Source organism: Lissotriton vulgaris, chromosome 4_1 (genome assembly GCF_964263255.1).
Source record: "Lissotriton vulgaris chromosome 4_1, aLisVul1.2, whole genome shotgun sequence".
NCBI lineage: Eukaryota > Metazoa > Chordata > Amphibia > Caudata > Salamandridae > Lissotriton > Lissotriton vulgaris.
In genome coordinates, this window is record NC_141691.1 from 1081355338 (window position 1) to 1081371240 (window position 15903).

Here is a 15903-nt window from a genome sequence, read left to right on the forward strand (position 1 = left end):
GTGGAGGGGTACTTGGCTATCTACGCACGGAGTGGTGCTTGGCTGGTGGTGTGTGTGGAGTGGCGCTTGGCTGGTGGTGTGTGTGGAGTGGCGCTTGGCTGGTGGTGTGTGTGGAGGGGCGCTTGGCTTGCAGTGTGCATGGAGTGGTGCTTGGCTGGCGGTGTGTGTGGATTGGCGCTTGGCTGGTGGTGTGCGTTGAGTGGTACTTGGCTGTCTGTGCACGGAGTGGTGCTTGGCTGGCGGTGTGTGTGGAGTGGCGCTTGGCTGGATGGTGTGCATGGAGTGGTACTTTGCTGTCTGTGAACGGAGTGGTGCTTGGCTGGCGGTGTGTGTGGAGTGGCGCTTGGCTGGTGGTGTGCGTGGAGTGCTTCTTTGCTGTCTGCACGGAGTGCTGCTTGGCTGGCGGTGTGTGTGGAGTGGCGCTTGGCTGGTGGTGTGCATGGAGTGGTACTTGGTTGTCTGTGCACAGAGTGGTGTTTGGCTGGTGGTGTGTGTGGAGTGGTTTTTGGCTGGCGGTGTGTGGGGAGTGGTACTTGGCTGGATGGTGCGCGCGGAGCAGTGCTTGGTTGGCGGTGAGTGGCGCTTGGCTTGCGGTGTGCGTGGAGTGGTGCTTGGCTGGCGGTGTGTGTGGAGTGGTACTTGGCTGTCGGTGTGCGCTGAGTGGTGTTTGGCTGGCGGTGTGCGTGGAGGGGTACTTGGCTATCTATGCACGGAGTCGTGCTTGGCTGGCGGTGCGTGTGGAGTGGTGCTTGGTTGGATGGTGTGCGTGGAGTGGTACTCTGCTGTCTGTGCACGGAGTGGTGCTTGGCTGGCGGTGTGTGTGGAGTGGTACTTGGCTGTCGGTGTGCGCTGAGTGGTGTTTGGCTGGCGGTGTGCGTGGAGGGGTACTTGGCTATCTACGCACGGAGTGGTGCTTGGCTGGTGGTGTGTGTGGAGTGGCGCTTGGCTGGTGGTGTGTGTGGAGTGGCGCTTGGCTGGTGGTGTGTGTGGAGGGGCGCTTGGCTTGCAGTGTGCATGGAGTGGTGCTTGGCTGGCGATGTGTGTGGATTGGCGCTTGGCTGGTGGTGTGCGTTGAGTGGTACTTGGCTGTCTGTGCACGGAGTGGTGCTTGGCTGGCGGTGTGTGTGGAGTGGCGCTTGGCTGGATGGTGTGCATGGAGTGGTAGTTTGCTGTCTGTGAACGGAGTGGTGCTTGGCTGGCGGTGTGTGTGGAGTGGCGCTTGGCTGGTGGTGTGCGTGGAGTGCTTCTTTGCTGTCTGCACGGAGTGCTGCTTGGCTGGCGGTGTGTGTGGAGTGGCGCTTGGCTGGTGGTGTGCATGGAGTGGTACTTGGTTGTCTGTGCACTGAGTGGTGTTTGGCTGGTGGTGTGTGTGGAGTGGTTTTTGGCTGGCGGTGTGTGAGGAGTGGTACTTGGCTGGATGGTGCGCGCGGAGCAGTGCTTGGTTGGCGGTGAGTGGCGCTTGGCTTGCGGTGTGCGTGGAGTGGTGCTTGGCTGGCGGTGTGTGTGGAGTGGTACTTGGCTGTCGGTGTGCGCTGAGTGGTGTTTGGCTGGCGGTGTGCGTGGAGGGGTACTTGGCTATCTATGCACGGAGTCGTGCTTGGTTGGCGGTGTGTGTGGAGTGGCGCTTGGCTGGTGGTGTGTGTGGAGTGGTACTTGGCTGTCTGTGCACGGAGTGGTGCTTGGCTGGTGGTGTGCGTGGAGTGGTACTTGGCTGTCGGTGTGCGATGAGTGGTGTTTGGCTGGTGTTGTGTGTGGAGTGGTGCTTGGCTGGTGGTGTGTATGCAGTGGTGCTTGGCTGGTGTTGTGTGTGGAGTGGTGTTTGGCTGGTGGTGTGTGTGGAGTGGCGCTTAGCTGGATGGTGTGCGTGGAGTGGTACTTGGCTGTCTGTGCACGGAGTGCTGCTTGGCTGGCGGTGTGTGTGGAGTGGCGCATGGCTGGATGGTGTGCGTGGAGTGGTACTTGGCTGTCTGTGCACGGAGTGGTGCTTGGCTGGCGGTGTGCGTGGAGTGGTGCTTGGCTGGCGGTGTGCGTGGAGTGGTGCTTGGCTGGCGGTGTGCGTGGAGTGGTGCTTGGCTGGTGGTGTGCATGGAGTGGCGCTTGGCTTGCAGTGTGCGTGGAGTGGTGCTTGGCTGGCGGTGTGTGTGGAGTGGCGCTTGGCTGGTGGTGTGCGTTGAGTGGTACTTGGCTGTCTGTGCACGGAGTGGTGCTTGGCTGGCGGTGTGTGTGGAGTGGCGCTTGGTTGGATGGTGTGCGTGGAGTGGTACTCTGCTGTCTGTGCACGGAGTGGTGCTTGGCTGGCGGTGTGTTTGGAGTGGTACTTGGCTGTCGGTGTGCGCTGAGTGGTGTTTGGCTGGCGGTGTGCGTGGAGGGGTACTTGGCTATCTACGCACGGAGTGGTGCTTGGCTGGTGGTGTGTGTGGAGTGGCGCTTGGCTGGTGGTGTGTGTGGAGTGGCGCTTGGCTGGTGGTGTGTGTGGAGGGGCGCTTGGCTTGCTGTGTGCATGGAGTGGTGCTTGGCTGGCGGTGTGTGTGGAGTGGCGCTTGGCTGGTGGTGTGCGTTGAGTGGTACTTGGCTGTCTGTGCACGGAGTGGTGCTTGGCTGGCGGTGTGTGTGGAGTGGCGCTTGGCTGGATGGTGTGCGTGGAGTGGTACTTTGCTGTCTGTGCACGGAGTGGTGCTTGGCTAGTGGTGTGTGTGGAGTGGTACTTGGCTGTCGGTATGTGCGCTGAGTGGTGTTTGGCTGGCGGTGTGCGTGGAGGGGTACTTGGCTATCTATGCACGGAGTGGTGCTTGGCTGGCGGTGTGCGTGGAGTGGTGCTTGGCTGGCGGTGTGCGTGGAGTGGTGCTTGGCAGGCGGTGTGCGTGGAGTGGCGCTTGGCTTGCAGTGTGCGTGGAGTGGTGCTTGGCTGGCGGTGTGTGTGGAGTGGCGCTTGGCTGGTGGTGTGCGTTGAGTGGTACTTGGCTGTCTGTGCACGGAGTGGTGCTTGGCTGGCGGTGTGTGTGGAGTGGCGCTTGGCTGGATGGTGTGCGTGGAGTGGTTCTTTGCTGTCTGTGCACGGAGTGGTGCTTGGCTGGCGGTGTGTGTGGAGTGGTACTTGGCTGTCTGTGTGCGCTGAGTGGTGTTGGCTGGCGGTGTGGGTGGACTGGCGCTCGGCTGGCGTTGTGCGAGTACTAACTTTCTGTTGGTCACTACACACACTGCTAGTTGAGTGACACTCTACGCAGTCCATCATTTTGTGTAGTTGCTGTGGCGGATACGTAAGTGATGGGCCCTTGAATGGCGCTGTCTGCTGGTGTGAGTGTTGTAATGTGATGGGTCCGCGGCTGGCGGTGGGTGGGCCAAAGGCCTGTGACTAAGGCAGGGGGGCTTAACTTGTAAAACTTACGTCCTTTATTACACCTTTTGGCACGTATAGATTCAAGAGGATGCCATTTGGATTAGTATCTGCTTCTTCTGTCTTTCAGCGGGTAATGGAAAAAGTCCTGAAAGATGTTCCTGGTGTTTGTATATATCAAGATGATGTGTTAATCTTTGCTGATAATGTGTCTGATCATGATATCACATTGAATATGGTATTGGGAAGATTCAGCAAACACAATCTCACTGTAAAGGCAAGCAAATGTAGATTCAGATCTGATTCTATAAATTACCTAGGACATAACATTTCAGGTGATGGTGTGAAACCTAAATCCGAATTGGTGGACACCATAAACAAAATGGTGGCACCGGAAAATAAAACTGAACTCATGAAGCTTTTAGGCATGATAGAATATTATGCAAAGTGTGTCAAAGGCTTTGCCGAATTAACAATAAACATGAGGTGTTTGTTGAGAAAAGGTGTGGAATTTCAGTGGTCTGACCAATGTGAGAATGAATTTGTTGAAATTAAACAAAGGTTAAACAGTGCTCCTGCGTTAAAAAGCTTCAATCCCAAGATTAAATCTATTCTAGTCACTGATGCAAGTGAGAAAGGGTTAGGTGCTGTATTAAAGCAAAATGGTCCAGAGGGCATGCAAACCATAATGTTTTTGTCTAGAAGTTTGAGAGATGCGGAAACTCGTTATTCCGTTGTAGAGAGGGAAGCTTTGGTTGTGTTTTGGGCAGTGAGAAAGCTCAAGAAATTTCTTTGGGGTCTCGTTTTTGATGTCCATAGTGACCATAAGCCCTTAGTGGAAATTTTTAGCAAGAAAGGTTTGGATTTGGTATTTGGGCTGATATCAAAGTGGGTTATTGGCTTACAAGAATATAGCTTTGGTATTCAATACATTCCGGGTGTTGATAATGGTATAGCGGATGTTCTCTCACGTTTAGTTTCCAATGGAGATTTGGAAGATGATCTTTTGGAGTTAGATGAGTTAGATGATGAATTGGTTTGTGCCGTGGATTATGAATTTCTATCAGAGAAGAAATGGTCTGAGGAATTGAAAAAAGATGATACTTTATGTGAAGTTATGTCTTTGATGAAAAATGGTTGGACCAATAGCAAAGAAGGTTCGGCTTTGACTAAGTGTTTGTGGACGGTACGCAGCGAGTTATCTGTTGATAATGATTTGTTGTTTCGTGGGACAAGGTTGATTCCTCCATCTAGTCTCAGGAAGGATTTGATAGATTTGGTTCATGTTGCTCATTCAGGTTTATCCAAAAGCAAGGAGAGGCTTCGCATGTCATATTGGTGGCCTGGCATGGACAAAATGGTTGAGAGGGTAATTAGAGATTGTATACACTGTAATGTTAGTGACAAGTCTTATAGCACGCACACACAGCCGATGTTTTTAAGGAGAAGACCCAATGGTCCCTGGCAGGACATAGCCCTGGACTTAGTGGGTCCCATACAACATAGAGATTCTCAGGTTTTTATACTGGTGGTCATTGACATGTATTCAAGATGGCCAGAGGTGTTTTTTTTGTCAACAATTGATTTGAGTAAGATTATCCAATGTTTGGGTGAGTTATTTTACAAAGAAGGTCTTCCTGCAACCATTTTATCTGATAATGGTGTTCAATTTGTTTCCAAGGAAATTGAACATTATTTATCTTCTAGGGGTATTACACATAAGACCTGTTCTCTTTACCACCCTGAGGCCAATGGTATGGTCGAGAGATTTAATAAAGTGATCAAGGACACTATTAGTTTAGCTAAAAATCTGTCTTCTGATTGGAAAAAATGTGTTTTGGCAAAAATAGAAGAATACCGATACACTCCCCATGCTACAACTGGGAAGACTCCATTTTTGTTGTTTCGGGGGAGAATTCCTAACACGCATGTTGAACCTTTTTGGGTTAATAAGTATGAACTGTTGAAGGGTAAAGAATGTGTGTGTAACAAAGATGAAATTGTTAAAAATGAGAATGATAAAGCTGTGCGTAGAAAAGCATATTTCGATGTTAAAAAAAGTGTCGAAAAAACTGTTGCCTGTATTGGTGATATGGTCATGGTCAGACGACCTGGCATGGTGGGTCGTTCTGAAACAAAGTTCATGAAGCCTATCAAAGTGATCACAATTTTTAACAATGCAGTGCAAACTCAAGATCATCGCATTTGGAATCTAAATAGAGTTGTCATTGTTAGAAGGAAATTGCAAGGAGGAGAGAATTTTGATTCCAAGGATAAGAATTTGGAGAAGTGTAAAGCATTTGATTCTGGTAATATTAGGTCTTCTACACGTGTGTCCAGAAGGCCTAGTTATCTTACTGATTTTGTATAGTTTGTGTATGTTGCTTAATTTATTTTTTTGTTTTTGGAGGGAAGAAGATGTGTAATATTTAACACTACTGCTTTAAAAGAATCTTAAGCATGTCATTAGCTATGTCACTTTATGTTGACATGAGAATGTTCTATTTGAGTCAGTTGATGTCTGCTGGCATTGTATGTGGATGGGATCTTTTATTCCTGGATTAAACTTCATCTTATGAATCATAACCTCTCCTGGATTTATTGGGAATACTTCACAAACCTATAACTAGGGGAATTCAGGATGGGGTGACTCGTCTGCCTACCCCCAGGTTTTGTTACCCAGAATCCCTTGCAAATCTAAAAATTTGACAAAAAACCCACATTTTTCTCACATTTCTGTGGTGGAAAGTTCTGGAATCTGCGTGGATCAACAAATTTCCACCCACCAAGCGTTCCCCCAGGTCTCCCGAAAAAAATGGTACCTCACTTGCGTGGGTAAGCATAGTGGCTGCAACAGGAAACGGTTCAAATCGTACGGTGGTGAATTTACAATACCCAATTGCAAAACGACCTTGATTTTTGGGGGGAGGCACCTGAGTTTTTGGCCCGGGGCTCGGTGGTATTCTTTGGAAAGTACCAAACCCAAACAGTTCTGAAAAGTTGACACCCGGGGGAGTCCAGGGAGGTATGGCATGCGTGGGTCCCCCAATGTTTTCCTACCTAGAAATCCCTGCAAACCATAGATTTAGGTTAAAAAAACAGTTTTCCATACATTTTTGCGTGGGATCTCCTTGTCGGCACAAATGTCCTACCACCCAGCGTTCCCCTTGTTCTCCCGAGTAAAATGATACCTCACTTGTGTGGGTGGACCCAAGGCCTGTGACTAAGGCAGGGGGGCTTAACTTGTAAAACTTAAATACTAGTTTTTCAAAATTCATTTTTGGCCTGTTCTGCTTTGGGGCACCCACACAAGTGAGGTATCCTTTTACTCGGGAGAACAAGGGAAACGCTGGGTGGTAGGACATTTTTGCCGGCACGGAGATCCCACGCAAAAAAGTTTGGAAAAGTGATATTTTTACCTAATTTTAAGGTTTTCAAGGAGTTCTGGGTAGAAAAACATTGGGGGACCTACGCATGCCATTTTGTGATGCTGAAGCTCTGTTTAACTTTACCCGGGTAAAGCAGTAACCACATGTCTTCTCCCTCTAGAAGGGTGGAATGCTACCCCGCCGCCAGAACTGGTGGGGGGGGGATAGTATTCCAAAGTGTTTGACACCTTACACGACATGTTTTGACAGAGCCATACCAAAGTTAGCGTTAACCCCGAGGATTATAATGCACTTAAGAGTATATGGTATGGCTATATCATAGAACAGCTATCAGGACATGGTTCCGAAAGCTGCAGAGGGGCTCAGCTCATGCTAGGGCACCCTCTCACATAAAACTAAGCACTCTGCCTCCAGGATTGTTAAGGCCTGCCATAGGAGTGACATATAGGTACATATATGTCTATATATAAGGGTAGATATAGGTATGTTTTATCTAAGCAAGGGGGGATTACACCACCTTGCCAGGGCTGAGTGACCAGCCTGTGGTGTCAGTTTGGATGGCCAGCCAGGGGTGGCATAATACATGCTGCAGACCCTGGTAGGCCTTGGATGCACCTATGCCCTGGGTACCTATGGTACACTATACAGGGGCTCACAAGGGTGACTCAATACCCAATCAGGTATGTACCTAAAGTACATGGTATCAATTTAGAGAGAGAACAGCTGTGCTGTGGGTCTGAATAGCAGGCCCACAGCCACACTAAAGTCGAGAAATCAGAAAATCACAGCCAAAAGTGGGGGTGACCATAGGAAGTGTAGTGTAGTTCCTATATTCCCAATAGGCTCTGCACATTGGAATAATATATTCAGCAGTGTATACGTAGAACTGAGGTCGACTAGGTCTCTACTGACTATATTAGACTTAAGGTTTGCCAGCTAGCTCAGAGGTCACTAGAAACGTTCTCGAATAAACGAGGAGGAGTTTAACCTCCCTGGATAGACAAGAAGGGATTAACTTCCGACAACCATATAACATGACAACTTTGCTCCCTCAGAATAAGAGTAAATCTCTAGAGTCGTGTGAAAACAATAGACAGCTATTTCACTCAGTCAATTGTGCGTTCTTAGTTTCACCAGAGTGCAGAGAAGAGAGAGACAGACGTTTTCAATAAAAGGTATTATTTATTGAGCAGTCTTCCTTTTCATGCAAGAGAAATGAATTGCCACAATTGCAATACTTAATGTAAAGTAAAGTACGTACAGTAAAAGAAGTATTAGGAAATAATACTGTAAAAGCATTGATATGGTTTCTTAGCCATAAGATACTTTAAAATGGATAAAATATATACATACATATATACATTGACTAACGTGCTCAACTGGTGCTTCTAGAATACGCCTACCCCGGTGTACCTGACCTAAGCCTAATACGTGGGAAGGAGTAAGTAAGTAGCAGTTTAAGTTAAGTTGGTTTTGCCAAGAATCTGATTCAAGAATTCTCTTTAAGGGTTTAGTCAGCACCGTACCTTGGGAATAGAATGTAGGAGGTCTGGTATCTCTTTCCTCAGTACTCGATATCCCAGAAACCCGCAAGGGTAGGCTGGATACTCCGGAGCTGGATTTTCTCGGCAGGAGAAAAGACAGCGTCTTTCTCAGCGCGTCAAAGAGGAGGGGCAGCGTCCGTGGGCTCTCGCATCAGCTGGGCTCTCGGGCAAGTAGATAGCTGCTCTGCTCCAAAACCACCACTGTGTGTTTGCTTAAGGCAACGTTGGTATATTTATAGCTGAAAGGTGCCGAGTTTGACGTAAGGTTTGGACATAAGACGTCAATAAAGATGTCACTAAGAACTGGGCGTTCTTACAGTGCTCGCAGGAGTTCTATTACAAATCAAAATAAAGCAAATGGGGATTTCCCAGGTTGCTGGAGGTTTGGTGTGTCGAAAGAACTCGTTGTGCTTTCTAGGAATCCAAGGAAGTAGCTTTTGCCGTGCCTTGGACTGCAAGGGCTATTTACTTAAATATGGATCTGATTCTTATGCCATGATAGGGATATTATTGATTATAGCCGTACAAGGGCATAAAATAGCAATATTGATTCAGGTTCCTAGATAAAAACACAATACCCACTCCACGATCTAATGTCCATCATTACTAAAACTAAGCAATAGTAAACATTTAAAGGTGCATGTATATTCATTCCCACCCCAAAATACATTTTTGCATTTGAAATGGTGTATGCGAAATACACGAAAGTTATTGGTACTGTACGTTTATCAAGCAGTGTAATCATTCAGAAAAAAAAGGATGCATATATATTTAGCTGAACGATTTGCGAAAATTACACATGAAATGTCTCTTAATACAGAAAAGAAGGTTGAGACTATTTCATCACATATAAATACAATTGCTTGTAAATGTGCTAGAGGCTGAGGTAATATTTTGTCTCTAGAATTACTAAAAATAGAAGCTCTGTTCTTTAAGAATAGTTCTACTTTAAGCAGAGTACATGTGCCAGAAAAAAGGGTAAATATTTTGGAATTTTGAAAAAAAATAATTTCGTTTTCTGGGGAGAAAATAGTTCCAAATGTTTTCAGTAGCTTTTGTTTATCAAAGCTGAAGGCCGAATTCAGAGTTCAGGGGAACGCTGTGTGCCGGTTTGCCTAAAAAGTTATTCTTTCTGTTCAGGGGAGAACATCATTTCAGACAGATGTGCAAAAAAGCAGTCTACAGCTTTAGGTGAAAGTTCGACCAAGTTTGAAAATGCTGCAACGGTGCAGTCGTGAGAATGATTGCTATCATCGATGTCAGGATCAGCAATGCTCACAGAAGGTCGTACCTGGGTGAAGTTGCTCTCATCTCGTACTTCACTGCCACCTAATCGTAGTGGTGAAGTTTCAACAAATGCCGTCATCAGGATTGGTAACCGCTGGGGACAACACGATGCATGAGCCGTTACAGGACTTAGCAAAGTATCGATATCCATTCGTACTGCTGATTGTAGTGTAAGACAGGTGTCCAACACGCATTCTTCTCCGCATAGCTACATCGAAGCACAGGTAAGATGCAGTTTTGCCATATAGGTCTGAATGAAAGAAACTAGGTCATATTTAGATCTCTTAGCCGGGCTAATCCAAGGACTTTAGTTATGCGGTCCAGATAGCGTATAGCTAGGATCGTTTCTTCCATCGTTGCTGGAGTCTTGTCTGCGTTTTGGCTTGCCATATCGGAGCAGAAGAGTCAAAAATAAAATTCCTGCTATAAGTCCCAAAAGTAGTGGTAGGCCGCCAAAGACAGAATGGACAAAATTGAGAAAGATGCCCAGAACTGCTTCGAAGGGTGTTAACAGTCCCGAAAAAATGTCTTAAATACATGTGCGATGCCACTGGTATCTGACATATTTAGAATTTGGCTTAGCATTTCTACGAAATGCACGGGGCAATTAGTTTGATAAAAGTGTATGTATCTCTGCTGTTGTCCTTGCAACTTGAAGATCATACGTTTCTTTTGATGACGTTAAAGGCACGGTTGTCTGTAAAAGAACAGACTTCATTCTGCTTAAAGTATCAATTTGTATAGAAGAGATATTCAAAGAAGGCCAAATCGTCGCCTCTGTATCAGGAGGGCCGTTTGGATACAATACTTGCATACAGCAAGTGACCATGGAACTAACGCTTACGAGATATGCTTTCCCTGGCACCATGCCACAACAGCTGTGGTCCGTTATTAGAACGTAACTCTAGTTGGAAAGTTGTCTAAAGAATGGCTCCATCTGTGTTGCAGGTGTGCCGTGCTGGTGGCATGAAAGGTTATTTGAAGTCCCCTCACAGGCCCCATGCAAATTAATACCTTGGCACAGAAGTATACCGCTTAGTGATCGTTTACAATTGTTACCACTAAGAAATACATTCTGGTTCTTGTCACTATAACATGTGTGTGTGTAAGGTAATTTCCATGATGACTTAATGTACCCTTTACCCAACCTTTCATACTGGCCTGCTGGTATATACTCTTGGCAATTTTTAAATTGGAAAGTTGTTATCGGAATTGTGATTATTCCGTGTATTATCCATTCAATGACAGGTCTTTCTGACATTGTCAATGGTAATCTCTCAAGTTTTTCAATGCTCAGAATCGTATAGTCTGCTTCTTTTTGTGCCAAACGGATTTGTTTATCAGTAAGGTTAAAGATAGAGAATAATGACGTTGTGTTTTTCAGACGCCATGGCACGTAGCTTGAACGCAGATTTTGCAACGTCCAGCCTAGCTGTACAATAGAACGTAATTGGGACTGACCGTGTTGTAACATTAGCAAGTCCTGATCTATTTTATCGATAGCAGATGATACAATACTGTCCAGTGAATATATTCTGGAGGACAGAGTCATTAACCCATTGTCCACAACAGAAAGCGCTTTTTCCAAATTAATACGATCAATTTCTCGTATTTTCTCTGCTGTCTCAATCTGAGTTACTTTCCAAGCTTCGTTGTATGGAGCATATATACTGGCCGCTATGAAACGTTTTTGACGCTGTTTGCGTGGTCCCATTATGAAATCGCACAAGTCAGCACCATCTTTAAGTAAAGTCAAGTGTTGCTTAATTTCTGCGAGTGTGGATGTCTGTAGCCATTCAAGGCATAGTTTCCCTACACTGTATGTTGTTACTATCCCTGGATGTTGTCTCTGGGAGTATCTAGGGTCTGGTCTTGTCATTTTGAACCCCTGTATTTTGTTCAGGAATCTATCTTGACAGTTATTTGTGTCTGTTGGCCAGATTAGCCACTTTTTCCATTCAGGATATGTTCTGTTTTGGTGTAAAATAGGGGATACGTCTATCTCAATATCTGTGGTCGTATTATCAGGTATTGGCTTTGGAATAGATGGTTTGTTTAGGTCTTTAATCTTAGCTAGGCCAAGACAAGTAGTCTGTTGAATGGTGTCATTCAAGAACATTATTTGTTCTAGGATCATGCAGGCTCGAAATAATGCTTCTAAACCTTTGACCTGCCATTCTTTTGTACCCCAGATGGTTTTTGTTTCAATGTTGTTTTTCCAGAAATCAAAACCAAATGTAATCATTTTTTCATAAAATGTTTCCGAATAAATCAATTTAGTATTTGTCAACATAGTTTTTATCCCTGTTTTATCTAACAGTTTATAATAAAATGTTTCTGCATCACTTGTGTTAAACCCTGAGAAGTATGGGAATTTCTCATAAAATGTTTTCGAACTGCTTTTAGGTGGAGTTGCACAATGTTCCCATTGATTATACTTAAAAACATTTCTAGGTTGAGCAGATTTATGCAAATAGTGGTGTGCAAAGTGGTTATAGCAGTACATTTGTTCATAATTCGATGAACCCTGTAAATAATCATGTTCTGTACATTTTGCTGACATTACTAAATCTGACATCATATTATTTATGCTTTCAAAGTCCCAATTATCAGAGAATGTACTTGGTTTTACAAAGTCACTTAATGAAACTTTGAATTGATGTGGATATTTCAACAGTTCAACCGGGCCATAGATTTCGTAATCCGTTTTGTCCTAAACTACCCCACCTGGTATTGGAATGGCTGTGACATTCACTGATGATAGATCTCTTTTCAACGATGGGAGATGACTTGTGTGGCTTTAGGACCAAGTTGATGTTCTGACTTGCTGTGTCCATTGTACTGTATTTTCCCTCAATGAATTTTCCCAAACAAAGTACCATGATGAGCCAAAGCAGGAGGAAAAGTACACCTAACACAATCCAAAATTCAATCCATGCAGAAATCAGATAGGTTTCTTTGAGTTGATGACAGAGTTCCGTTACTTTGTCTTTAAAAGTTTTTGTTGCTGGCGTTTCTTCTGGTTATCGGAAACACACAGGGAGGGTAGGGTCAAAGGGAAAACGTTTTAAGACTCACTCCTGGTTCGCTTCCCCAGCAAAATCATATGAATAACAAACAAGAACCTGGGAGGTCTATAAGCCAGACAGAATACTGGCCAACCTGACAAGTCTTACACTATGTCAGTTGGTGCTACAGTCACCATATAGCAATTAAAGAGTAAAGAGAAAGCGAGAGACACGTGTATAAGGGACAAAAAAATGTTGATATCAATCAAAAAACTGGTCAACCAAATCCAGTACACATTATGTGTGGATAACCATCAAACAAACCAAGTGATCAGTCCTATCATTTGGCCGTCCACGCTGTGGCCTGGCGGGTCCTTAGATCATCTAGACCCCATGCCAACACAGTAAGTTATAAGTACTGATTGCGGTCCACAGTAAACCTCCAATTGTTTGGCCAGTTTTTGATGGTTAGTGAAAAGTGGTGAAAACAGTGCAACAGACAAAAAAAGTGGTGAATGTAAAATAGGGTGATATGTCTTAAACAAATTCTTTAATAGGAACAAGGCACATCCCCTAATTAAAAAACAGGAACAGTGCAAATGACAGTATGGAACAAATGACTGTCGCAAAATGGGCCAGCATGTTTCTGCCTACCGGGCAACACGTCCCTTGGCTTTCATCAGGGCCACTGCTCTTAAATAGTTGCTACTGTTGTGTGTGTATGAAACCAATAATCTGTGAGAAAGGTATAAATAATGATTGTAGGAACGATACAACCTGTACCTACAGTTGTGTACTCATCCTCCTTGTCAGTGGGTACTCAACGTGATCCAGAATGACAGGGGACTAGACCTCAACTCACCTGGACCGTGCTCAGGTATACGAGGCCCGCACTCTCCGTCGGTGCCACCAAACTCGCCTGAGGCTTGGGGTTTCTTCTGGTTTGCTTGGATCTTCAGAAAAGTTATCGAAATTGATGAAGTAGCCAGATGCAGTTCTGTCAATTGTTGGAATTGCTTCCGAATTTTCTTTTGCTTTTTCAATTTTTCTTTCATTAGCATAGTCTGAGGCTACATCGTTGTAGACTGGTGTTTCTTGACGAACTGTTTCAATTTGGGTTACAAGAGGCACAAGTTCCATGGCACTGTTGCATAGTCCTTTTTTATTCACTGCAGGTTTATCAAATGTGATTAGGCTCTCAGTTTGAACCTCTTGGAGTGTAGCAAGTTTTGGAATTCTGCTAATTCTTGGGAGTCCACTGGGCCTACTTATTATTGGCCACATGATTGTGGTTTTACCAGGTCGATGGATACAACTCGGTTCTCCTTTTTACCAGCAAGGGGCGGTAGTACAACTGATCTTGTTCCGCTGACAGCTAAGACAGGTACTGCTTTTCTGTAAGAAGGCCCAAATTCCTTCTTCACCGCGATCTTCTCTCTGACCAGATCCCCAATCTTTGGAATCCAGACAGGCCTTGCTGGGACAGGTGGTTTATCTTCAGTGGCTGTTGGCTGCTGTTTTAACTTTATGTTGCTCAGGGCTTTTCTTGTTTCATTTAAGTCCTGTAAAACAGCCAAACGATCTTTGATGTCAAAGCATTTTTTCTTATCTTCTACCACTGAAGTCTGACTATCTAAATCCTGAATATGCATTCTAGTTCTGAACAATAGTTTGTACGGGCTGAAACCTTTTAGAGAATTTCTTGGCAGATTGTGAAGACTACGTTGGACACTTGATAAATGTTGGACCCACCCATCACCCGAACCTAATACCTTTGCCGTTATAGATTGCTTTATGTCTCGGTTTCTTCTTTCCACAATCCCATTTCCCTCAGAGTGGAAGGGACAAGAGTACCGCAATGCAATGCCCATGCTGGTCATGGCCTCCTTATAAGCTCGAGAGCTAAAAGCAGGACCCTGGTCAGAATGTAGCATGCCAATTGCGTATGTGCCGATAAAGACTCGCAAATCTTTTAGAACAGTTCTGGTGTCAGCCGAGCGCTGGTGTCTGTATTTTTAAGTGAATCTAGTCTTAAAAGGAAATTAACGCGACGCTGGAATTTATATATAGATAGCCTTATGCTAACTACAGAAATGGCCAGGACAATACTCCGGTTGGTTCGCTACTGCGATCTCTGTTGCAGTTTGGACAGCTCTTTACAAATTTATAATGTTGCAGGCTCATCCCCGGCCACCAGTATTCTGATTGTAATTCTTTCAGAGATTCCTTAATCTCTTGGTGCCTTAGACCCAATCCCATGTGTGCATCCGCTATTAATAAGACTCTCCTGTTCATGTTTGGAATTACTCTATCCCCCACTCCAGGGATTCGAGCAAAAGTTTGCATCAATTATGTACGTATAATTGAGTGGATAGTTCATGGGAAGTGCTACACAGTCGCCTTTTGAAGATGTTTTTACCGCCAGCATGGTTTCCCCGTCTATGTGTTTTTCTGAACGCTTTTTTGTGGCTATGGAAGCCTGTTGAGTTGCTTCCGCTGTGGCTGTATTAGCCAGTGAATTCCCTGCAACGTGAACGGCATCACGTTGATGACTCAGTGTATGTATCACGTGAGTCTTTCGTAGTTCTTTCTGCAAATGAACTACCTGTTCCCAAAGCTTCTTATGCTTTATTGTGGCACCTGTGTCATCTTTGTAATCGTTTTGAACCCAGTTCTGCACGTCATTATTGTAAGATTTGACGCAGAAATGCGAATCACACACTATTAGTGTCGGGAATTCACGATCAGCATTTTCAAGCGCCATCTTTAAAGATCTGATTTCAGCTCTCTGAGCCGAACAGTTTCTCAGTGATTCAGTTTTTGTTATTTTTGGTCTGAATTTACCACAGCGCCAGCGACGGTTAAATACCTGCTTTCAGGTGCAATATTTTGACAAAAGAATCCATTAGAGATGTCTAATGTTTTGTATTTTTTGCGAATGATGTTATTCATTAGTGCTGCACTGTGTGAGTTTTGTACTGCAAATGTTTTGCAACATGAATTAAGGTGTCTATAGTCCAAGACTAGACGATATGAGTCGTCTGGTTTGGAGACAGGAAACAAAGGATTGTTCATTTGAGAGGTGCATGTTTCGATCACCCCTTGGTATTCAAGTTGATCTAAGTTCTCCCTGGCTTGTTTTTTAGCTTCTTGCTTAATTGGGTACTGTCTTTGTGCAGTTGGTTGACATTTTAACTGGATTTTGTGAGGAGGAGAGTCCTCATCCCATCCTACATGATTTTTATATAATGCAGGTGCTTGAGCTACTGCCCATTTTCTTGCATATATGTATTTTCTATGAATTGGAATATGATTTGAGAAGGCAGGCATAATCATTTCTT

At 44.9% G+C, this 15903-nt stretch overlaps 1 protein-coding gene across 1 annotated transcript in view; it reads left to right on the forward strand.

Moving 5' to 3' along the window:
• TRIO (trio Rho guanine nucleotide exchange factor) overlaps positions 1 to 15903 on the forward strand; it is a 5246815-nt gene that overhangs the window by 3821829 nt on the left and 1409083 nt on the right. The gene's annotated exons all lie outside the window — the stretch shown is intronic.